Source organism: Kogia breviceps (genome assembly GCF_026419965.1).
Source record: "Kogia breviceps isolate mKogBre1 chromosome 20 unlocalized genomic scaffold, mKogBre1 haplotype 1 SUPER_20_unloc_1, whole genome shotgun sequence".
NCBI classification, from domain to species: Eukaryota; Metazoa; Chordata; class Mammalia; order Artiodactyla; family Physeteridae; genus Kogia; species Kogia breviceps.
Genome location: NW_026711560.1, coordinates 175,001 through 184,404, shown reverse-complemented (window position 1 = coordinate 184,404; position 9,404 = coordinate 175,001).

The window sequence follows — 9,404 nt, the reverse complement described above, 5'->3', positions numbered from 1 at the left end:
CTCACCTCTTTTCGGCCCTACCTCTGTCCTCAAAACTAAAGGTAAAAGAACACACGAACACACACACACACACACACACACACACACACACACACACACACACACCAAAGGTAATGGAGTCCGAATACCACGAAGGCTCTCAGGTTGTGCTAGGGCCGTTGCCCAACAGCACTGTGAAGTGTGTGTGTGTGGGGGGGCGGTGGGGGTGATGTGTGTGGGTGTGTGGGGGTGTGGGTGTGTGTGTGGGTGTGTGTGTGTGTGCGTGTGCGTGTGACTCATAGGTGGATATTTTCCATAGGTGTGCACTATGGCACTGCAGGATCTGTGGTCGGTTGCTGAGTCCCCGGAGGTGGAAGCGCAGATACAGGGCCCTGAGTGTGAAGTTATCCATGGACGCTCACAGCGCGTGGGGTCGGGGTCGGCAGCCGTAACCCTCCATGTTGGTGGTTCAACGGTCAACTCTACTTTATAGATCAGAGAGGATAACGTCACGCGTTCACTGTTAATAACTTTTCCAAATAGTCTTTATCTTTTCAAAAGGAAGACATCATTTAATCCATTTCACAAGATGATACTGGGAACCTACTGCCCCAGCACGTGAATTATCCCTACAGAACACAAGATCCCTGAGAAGGAAGAGCCCTGAGCACTGAGATACCATGAAGGTAGGCTTTTAGATGATATTCTCTGCTTCTGCAGCTCGAGGTAAAACATGGGATGACTGGCTCTACCTATCCCATTCCAGTCTGTCAAACGCGAGCCCCCATGGCACGTCTCACCAGTGGTCGGTCCACGATAACTCCATCCATAGGAATTCTTGGCAGTTTTATGTTCAGGATCATTTCTTTTCCTGCCATTGATTGAAAACTCCCTGGACCCTGTTAGCAGCTACAGATTCAATGAGTCCAGTACTTCATAGGTTTTGTCATGTATTTAGAAGGGGAATCACCATCAAGTTGCTGAAATGAGGACTAAGTGTCTTTCAGATATGGAGATGGAAATAAATGGTGCTCTGCAGGGTGTGCGATGACAGGCACCCAGGATTCCTTCACCCAGCCCTCCCTTTGCTCCCTCATAGGTTCCTGGGAAATCCAAACACACACACACGCGCACACACACACACACACACACACACACACACACACACACACGGGGGGGGGGAGAGAGAGAGAGAGAGAGAGAGAGAGAGAGAGAGAGAGCTCTGGGTGTGCTATTTGCTCTCCATGATTTCACGTGCCTCTTGGGCATGGCTGACAGAGATAGATGGACATGAAGCAGCAGGACAGCAAGCTGGCATCTCGGCCGGCCTACAGAAGTTTCCCAAGTGAAATATCAACAGCAGGGCAGGGACGCCCACGTGACGTGGGAGAGAAGGGGGGTGGGGGGGGCGGCCCGCTGACCGACGTCGGTTCAGGTTTCCCGTCCCCCTCCGGCCGAGAACCTGCCTTCCGCTTCCTGCCCTCAAGTATGTGAGAGGAGCGTGTTTCTTTCCAATAAATACCGACACATCATTTCAGTCTGTTTGTGTGTTTGTTTTTGCTTGTTCTTTTTCTGGACGAGGCCAAAGAGCCCTTCCAGTGGAGGTGTGTGTACAAAGGAGGATCTGACAGAATGGGAGGGTGCGGGTCAGTCCATGTGCGAAGAAATCCAGAGAATCTGTCATAGCTGAGACTCGGGCCTTTTGCAGAAATAGGCCAAGAGAGTTCGGATTTGATGATTCACTGCCACATAGTCATCACAGCAGTTTCCTGGAAGGGATTGTGTTACAGGAGGCGGCGTGGCCCTCAGCCCTCAGGCCTCAACCCGGCAGGCAGGCAGGCAGGCAGGCAGGCAGGCAGGCAGGCAGGCAGCGGCTATTGTCTGTTGGTCCCGCCCCCACCCCCACCCCCACCCCCGTTCCTTCTCCAGAGCTCCTTCCTAAGTCCCCTTGGACTGACCTTTGCCAGGAGCGGGGGAGGGGAGGTCCGGACGATTCATTCCGCAGGGCCTCGTTCAATCGCTCGATTCAAATGCAGAAAGCTCTCCGGTCAGGTCGGAGCCTTTGACTTTGCCTCGAGCTTCTCTTTAATGAATGGCTTTTTCTCTTTTCTTTCCCCAATTTCGCCACCCTCAGGCTGCCCCCTCCAAACTGCAGGGAGGGAAGGAGGGAGAGAGGAGGTGACGGGAGGAGGACGTGTGAGAAACAGGCCTTTTCTCCAGGCAAAAGGTGTCCCCTCCTTTTCCTGACCCTGGAAACCCCACTACACCATTTGAGAATCATGGACATGTGTGGAAGCAGATGTCTTCACTTGAGATCTTCCTCCGCAGGAGGACAGAAAGGAGGGCCAGTGTGTCCCTCTTGTGCTGGCCGGTTCTTGTCACTTGAATTCAAAATAATCAATAGAGCATGGAGGCACATTTTGGGGCGGCCTACTCTGGGAGCTCAACAGTTCCCTCCTCTGAAAGTTCCTTGGAACATATTAAAGCTGAGCTGGTGACTCGTGTGTGTGTGTGTGTGTGTGTGTGTGTGTGTGTGTGTGTGTGTGTGAAGGAGATTTCTAGATGTCAGGGTCGAAGTAACTTTAGAAGTTTGAAATACCTCTGATGATGTCGTCGGGTGTTTGGTTCAAATTTCGGAGTGGCTCTCACAGAAACAGGCACGAGGATTCTTTCCATAGGAGCCGTTGTGGCCGTTTCTCTAAGGTTTTCATCAAGTTCTCTAGCTTCCGTCTGCAGGGCTTCAGGCAAAAGGCCGTTTTAGGCCTCAGTGATGCCAAGCCAAAAGGGTGGGAGAAAATGGCCAACATTCATGGAGAGAGTCGTAGCCAGAGATTGAAGGGAACTCACAAAACTTCGGGATGCAGTCCCGTTTTCAGGTTAAGAACAACACCCTAAGGGAAACGAGTAGCACCAGAATTTCATATCCAGAAGTGTGTATCCCTGTCTCATGGAAACATAATTTTGGCCTCCAGGTAACGTATGCAAATAGCTGTATCGCCAAGGAAATAAGAAGCCTCACTGAGAGTTTCTGAATTAAGGAAGGTAAGGAGAAAAAGATCAGTGATTCCATCCTGCTGACAGAGGTATAAGTTACCAAATGGATATCCATCTTTAAAAATAAAAAAAGAAACTTGGGTTTTCCTTGTTTGTTTCTGTTTCCCTTGTATGTGGAAAACAAAAGATTTAACCATCAGTCCTAATCCCACTCCCTCTCTTTTTTTTTTTTCCAGATTTTTTTTAAAAATATTTGAAATATAATTCATTTACAATGTCGTGTTAGTTTCAGGTATACGGCACAGTGATTCAGTTCTCTCTCTCTCTCCCTCCCTCCCTCTCTCATATATATATATATATATATATATATATATATGTATGTATGTATATATATATATATATATATATATATAGAGAGAGAGAGAGAGAGAGAGAGAGAGAGAGAGAGAGAGAGAGGAGAGAGAGACACGGAGACGGAGACAGAGAGACAGAGAGACAGAGGATTTTTATAAATCTCTATCTATCTATCTATCTATCTATCTATCTATCTATCTATCTATATCTACACATATATATTTTAGCGGCTTCCCCGGTGGCGCAGTGGTTGAGAGTCCGCCTGCCGATGCAGGGGACACGGGTTCGTGCCCCGGTCCGGGAAAATCCCACATGCCGCGGAGCAGCTAGGCCCGTGAGCCTGTGCGTCCGGAGCCTGTGCTCCACAACGGGAGAGGCCACAACAGTGAGAGACCCGCATACCGCAATATAAATAAATGAATGAATGGATGAATAAATAAATAAATAAATAATTTTGAAAAGATTCTTTTTCAGATTCTTTTCTCTCATAGGTTATTACAAAGTATTGAGTAGAGTATCCTGTGCTCTATAGTAGGAGATGCTTGTTGATTCCCTATTTTATGTACAGTAATGTGTATATGTTCATCCCACCCAACCCCCTAAGTATCCCCCGCTTCCCCAGTCAGTCCCATTTTACACAAGTAGTCATACACATCCTCCTCCTCCTCCTCCTCCTCCTCCTCCTCCTCCTCCTCCTCCTCCTCCTCCTCAGGTCACTCAACCCCATGGAAGTCATTCTTGCTCTTCTTGGAGTCCAGTTTTTCCATCGGTTCTGCCGGCCCTGCCTGATGATTGAGCGTGACTGGACGAGTGCCGGTTCCAAAAAAGTTTTCAAGAGCTTCTGTGAAGAACTGTAGGATTTGCCCAGTGAAAGGGGTGCCTCGATCTGATCACCCGGAAGCCTGTGGAAGGCAGACCCCAGGCGGCAAGCACATTTCGTTTCTTTAACAGTCTCTGTGCCACGGTGAGGACATCAGGCTTGCGGTGAGGGAAGACCTCAACCCACACGGAAAACATAGCCACGGTCACAAGAATGTTTGGATGACCCCTACGAAGTGGCAGTGGAGGGCTTCCCCGGTGGCGCAGTGGTTGAGGATCCGCCCGCCGATGCAGGGGACACGGGTTCGTGCCCCGGTCCGGGAAGATCCCACACGCCGCGTGGCGGCCGGGCCCGTGAGCCATGGCCGCGGAGCCTGTGCTCCGCCACGGGAGAGGCCACAACAGTGAGAGGCCCGCATCCCACAAAAAATAAATAAATAAATAAATAAATAAATAAGTGGCAGTGGAATGAAGTCCAGTGGCTGGGGGTCCGAGGATCCAGAGAGAGGAGGTTTTCTTTCCAGAGAGAAAAAGTTCCCCCCCACCCCCACCCCCACCCCCCAGGGTTACAAGCACGAGAGGTCAGACGTCGCCGTTCCCGTTGCCGGTAGACCGTAGAAAATCTTCCTGCCCACGTCTATTGACAATCGGACTCCTCTTCAAGACACCGTGGGATGGGCGGGTGAAGGAATGCAAGGGGAGGGGCAGGGGGGAGGTTGGCCAGGGAGCAACCGGCTGGGCCGCCGTCTCGTCTCGTCTCGTCTCGTCTCGTCTCGTCTCATCTCGTCTCGTCTCGTCTCGTCTCGTCTCCCGTCTGCCATAGCCCCGACCGGATGCTGAAAGGACAGAATGGACTTGCTCCACCCACGTGTGCCCCGCCACCCCCACCATCTTTCAACGGGCTGTTGTTGCCGCCTCGGCGTGAAAGTCGGTTAGAACATCTCCGTGATACTGGGTACAGTCCCTTTCGTGTGAGCCTCCATTTTGACGACGACAGACAGCCCTTTATGCCAGGGCAGAGAAGACTTCCGGGAAGAAAGATCCCATCATTTCTGGAACCGTTAGAACACATCGGTGTACAGACACAAGCCAAAGAAGACTTCACGTCGTTCCTTCCTCTTTGGACAACGCTTCCCGTGTCATCGAACCTCCCCAAGAAACTTAGTCAGTTTCATCTCTCTCATTTCTCAGGAGAGAGAACACATTTTTTGAGCTACTTGGAGGGCCCTCTCCTCCTGGATCCTATCTCTAAGTCCAAAGGACTTCATCGGTCCTTCAATTTGGGGGCAAGTGTGTCCAAAATATCCAAAAGATTGTAAGGCACTTCATCAGATGATAGGTCACCGTGAAACAGTGCTTCCTTAGGCACGTCACCAGCATCCCAAGGAAAGACTTGCTAGGCAGAGAGAGAAGCTTCTTTTTCAGTTCTGAGCCAGACCTGGTTCTTTGACTATCGAGAGGACTAAGTCGATGTGAGTCCTCCGAGACCTGATAAAGGCAGCCTAGAAAATAAGTGATGACTTTTGACAAAGACATAAGCTTTCTCTCTCTCTCTCTCTCTCTCTCTCTCTCTCTCTCTCTCTCTCTCTCTCTCTTTCTTCCTTCTTTCCTTCCTTCCGTCCTTCCTTCCTTCCTTCCTTCCTTCCTTCCTTCCTTCCTTCCGTCCTTCCGTCCTTCCTTTCTTTTCCTTCCTTCCTTCCTTCCTTCCTTTCTTTCTTTCTTTCTTTCTTTCTTTCTTTCTTTCTTTCTTTCTTTCTTTCTTTCTTTCTTTCTTTCTTTCTTTCTTTCTCTTTCTCCTTAAAGATAAAGGAAAAGATCCTTTCCTAATCTAATCTAATCTCTCATGATGGACAGAGCAGACCGATAGAAGAAAAACCCAAACCCTAAACCCAAACCTGGTCCTTTGAACAGAGAGAGGCAACTAAATCTTAATTTGGCACTGGTTTCAATGTTGATGTGAAAAGTCATTTCTGTCTTTGTATCCATCCTCATCCAGTCCTGACCACAGATCTGATTCCTTTCGAAAGCCTCTTTTCTTCACACGCCTTTTCCAATCGTCTGTGCCCATTTTTAGCTTGTCCCTTGATTTCTTTCTTTCCCATTGAGAAATGACTACCTTTAGGACTAAAACCTCTCGCTCCTTCCCCCAAACCTCATCTCCATACTTCCTAATTTGCCTCCACCCGCGCGCCCCCCCACCCCCCCACCCCCCGGAAAAAAAAAAAAAAAAAAAAAAAAGTCCTCTTCCTCCCATGAGGATGGCGACATCAGGTTCAGGTCCTTAAAGAAGGACCACACACGTTCCTTCTTTACAATGCTTCGTCCTTGGACACTGTCTTTTTTCTTTTCTTTCTTTTTTTTTTTTTTTTTCCTTCAGTGAAAGTAAGGAAGCCAACCGCAGTGAGCAGCGTGAACATGGAATACTGTGTAGAAGTCAAGGCTCCTACCTAGTACAGTCTTTCCCTAAAGCACAAGATCTAGCTAGGCGTGGAACCGAACATGCTCAGTCTCTCCTCCGTAAAAGGTCCAAAGAAGGGAGACCCTCAGACTTGTGGAGCCATGAACGTTTCAGTATTTTATCTTATGTGGCGATGATGTAGACACTCGCTGAGATTTCACCCTGTCATGGCACTTAGCCAAGCTGTAAGCCCAGAGATGACCAGAGATGCTGGAAAATCTTGAAGTCGGCCTACAGAAAACAAGCACTGGGGGGAAAGTTCCCCTTAAACATTCTTATCTCGTCCACACCTATGTCCTCTGTTTGTCATGAGCAATCCTACTTAGATGATTCGTGAACATTTCAGGAGACACGAAAGCAGTTCAGTTCAGTTCGTCGTGATCCCTACACCTCCCGCCCGCCCCCCTCCCCTTTCACGTGAGAGATTTTCTTCCCGATTTCAGAGGGGAGAAGTAAAGGAGAGTCAGAGCGTCCCTCTCGCGGTGTGGTGTTGTCACTCTAATTCCAAAACATCCGTACGCCACGGAGGCACATTTGGGGGCGTCCTACTCAGGGCCCCAAGACTTTCAGAGTCAAACCTAAGGAGGATGTAAATGTACTTCACGCCACCGAACCCGAACCGGTGAGGTGAACCCGGTGGCTTCCTAGGAGATGACCGTGTCATCGGCCCACCAGTTTAAAACACAGAACCAAACACCCTCTCCCCGACGACTCGGAGCAAGTGAGTCCGTGGGTGTGTCGGAGAGGGTCCTCTGCTCCAGCTGGGTCCATAAGCACTGCACACGAGAGTAGGTAGGTAGGTGTTCACGGTGCCCTTGGGAAGGAAAGGCGGGGAGAATTTTATTTCGAAAAGCTTATCTCCTCACAGCATTGACACTACGAACGATGATGCAACTTCATCGGGGGGTGGGCGGGGGCGGTGAAGGAAGGCCAGGGAGCCCGGCCACATAGAAGAGCCACGGAGAGCGTCTGTGACCGCAAGGATGTCCACGTACCGGTGACTCCTCTCAGTTGGGGCGGGGAAGGGGGGCGCGAGATTCCCGTGTGTACGTCCGCATCGATCAGTCGTGGGAGAGGGAGGAGAAACGATGTTCCCTCCACGATCCTTCTGAGTTGTCGCCTGAGAAGTTCCTGTCCCCAAGAGACAGCTCGAGAAGAGAGCAACCCACGGCCGGGGGACGCGTGCACTGTGCCCCCCCCCCCCACCACCACCACCACCACCACCACACACACACACGCACACACACACGCAGGAGAAGCCCAAGCCAGAATTCACTGACTCGAAACGAAACGGCGGGCTCTGAGCTTGAGCTTGAGCTTGAGCTTGAGCTTCTGGAGGAGGAAGATTTTGGTCCTCCTTTCAGGTCAGGAAGAAGAGGGAGGGAGAGGCGGGGAGGCAGAGCGGCAGAGCGTCCCGGTAGCCCACCCGTCGCGTCCGAAGCGCCTGAAATTCCAACTCACGTGTGTGCCAAAGCGGTCCATCTCGGGGTGCCCCATCCCGGTTCCCTCCCCGCACGGAGAGCAATGTTCCGTCCCGATTCACTGAAAAGCTCCCAAAGGGCCTTGGTGTGAGTCAGTGGACCTAGGCCCATCCTGCCTCCTCTTCAAATCATTTCTATCCATACAGAAGAAAAGACACCATCGCCACCCGCCACGGCCCGCCAGAGGCAACGCGGCTATCCCCTTCAGCAGCGCAGCTATCCCCGGGGAAGGGGGATTCCGTAGCATGCGAACATCAGTCCAACATCGCTTCCGGCTTCCTGACTTCTCGTGGAAAATGAGGATGCCACATGACCGACCGGGGATGGGGGGGGGGAGTGGGGATGGGTGAGGGAGAGGGAGAGAGAAAGAGAGGAAGGGAGAAAGGGAGGGGAGGAAGGCGGGCAGGGGGAGAGAGACGAGAGAGAGAGAGAGAGAGAGAGAGAGAGAGAGAGAGAGAGAGAGAGGGGGGGGGGGGAGGGAGGGAGGAGGGAGGAGGGAGGGAGGGAGGGAGGAGTGGGGGTGGGGGGGGAGGGAGGGAGGAGGGAGGAGGGAGGGAGGAGGGAGGAGGGAGGGGGAGGGAGAGGGAGGGAGGGAGGGAGGGAGGGAGGGAGGGAGAGAGAAAGAGAGAAAGAGAGGAGGGGGGCAGGAAAGAGAGAAAGAGTGGGAGGAAGAGCAGGGGTGGGGGGCTGGGAGAGCCAGAGAAGGAGAGAGAGAAAGACAGAGAGCGAGTGACAGAGACAGAGACAGATAGAGGCCGAGAGCCAGCGACTGGGAGCCAGGTAAAGGACACTGTGCTTGGGTATCTTCTGAGTGTTTGCACGTGTTTTCTGAGCTGTGGAGATCAAATCAGTGCCATGAGAAGAAGGGAGTCTGCCAGCCCCACCCAGCGCTGCGGAGGAAGAGACGAGGTGGTTGGCCCTTCCCCCCCACCCCCCACCGCCGTTCGGGAACCTCTCTTTCTACCTCTTTGCACACTCCATTCATTCTGAGAACATCGTTGGCATAGTCCTTTCCATCTGGAAAATGATACGCCCTTGCCAAGAGACCCAGGTTCTGGAACCTCCGATGGATCTTTCAAGTCCATCCAGTCAGATGAATGGTAGCATTCCTAAAAACCATGGATGAGGGCTAACGTGGCTAGGGGCTTCCCTGGCGGTCTAGTGGTTAAGTGTCCATCCTTCCACTGCACGGAATCGAATGAATGAACGAATGAACGATTTTAAAAGCCTCATTAAAAAAAAAAGAGGGGGGGGGGGACACAAAAACGTAGAGGGGCTACCATCCCCCGCCCCCCTGGCCTCTGGCCCACGATCTAGCA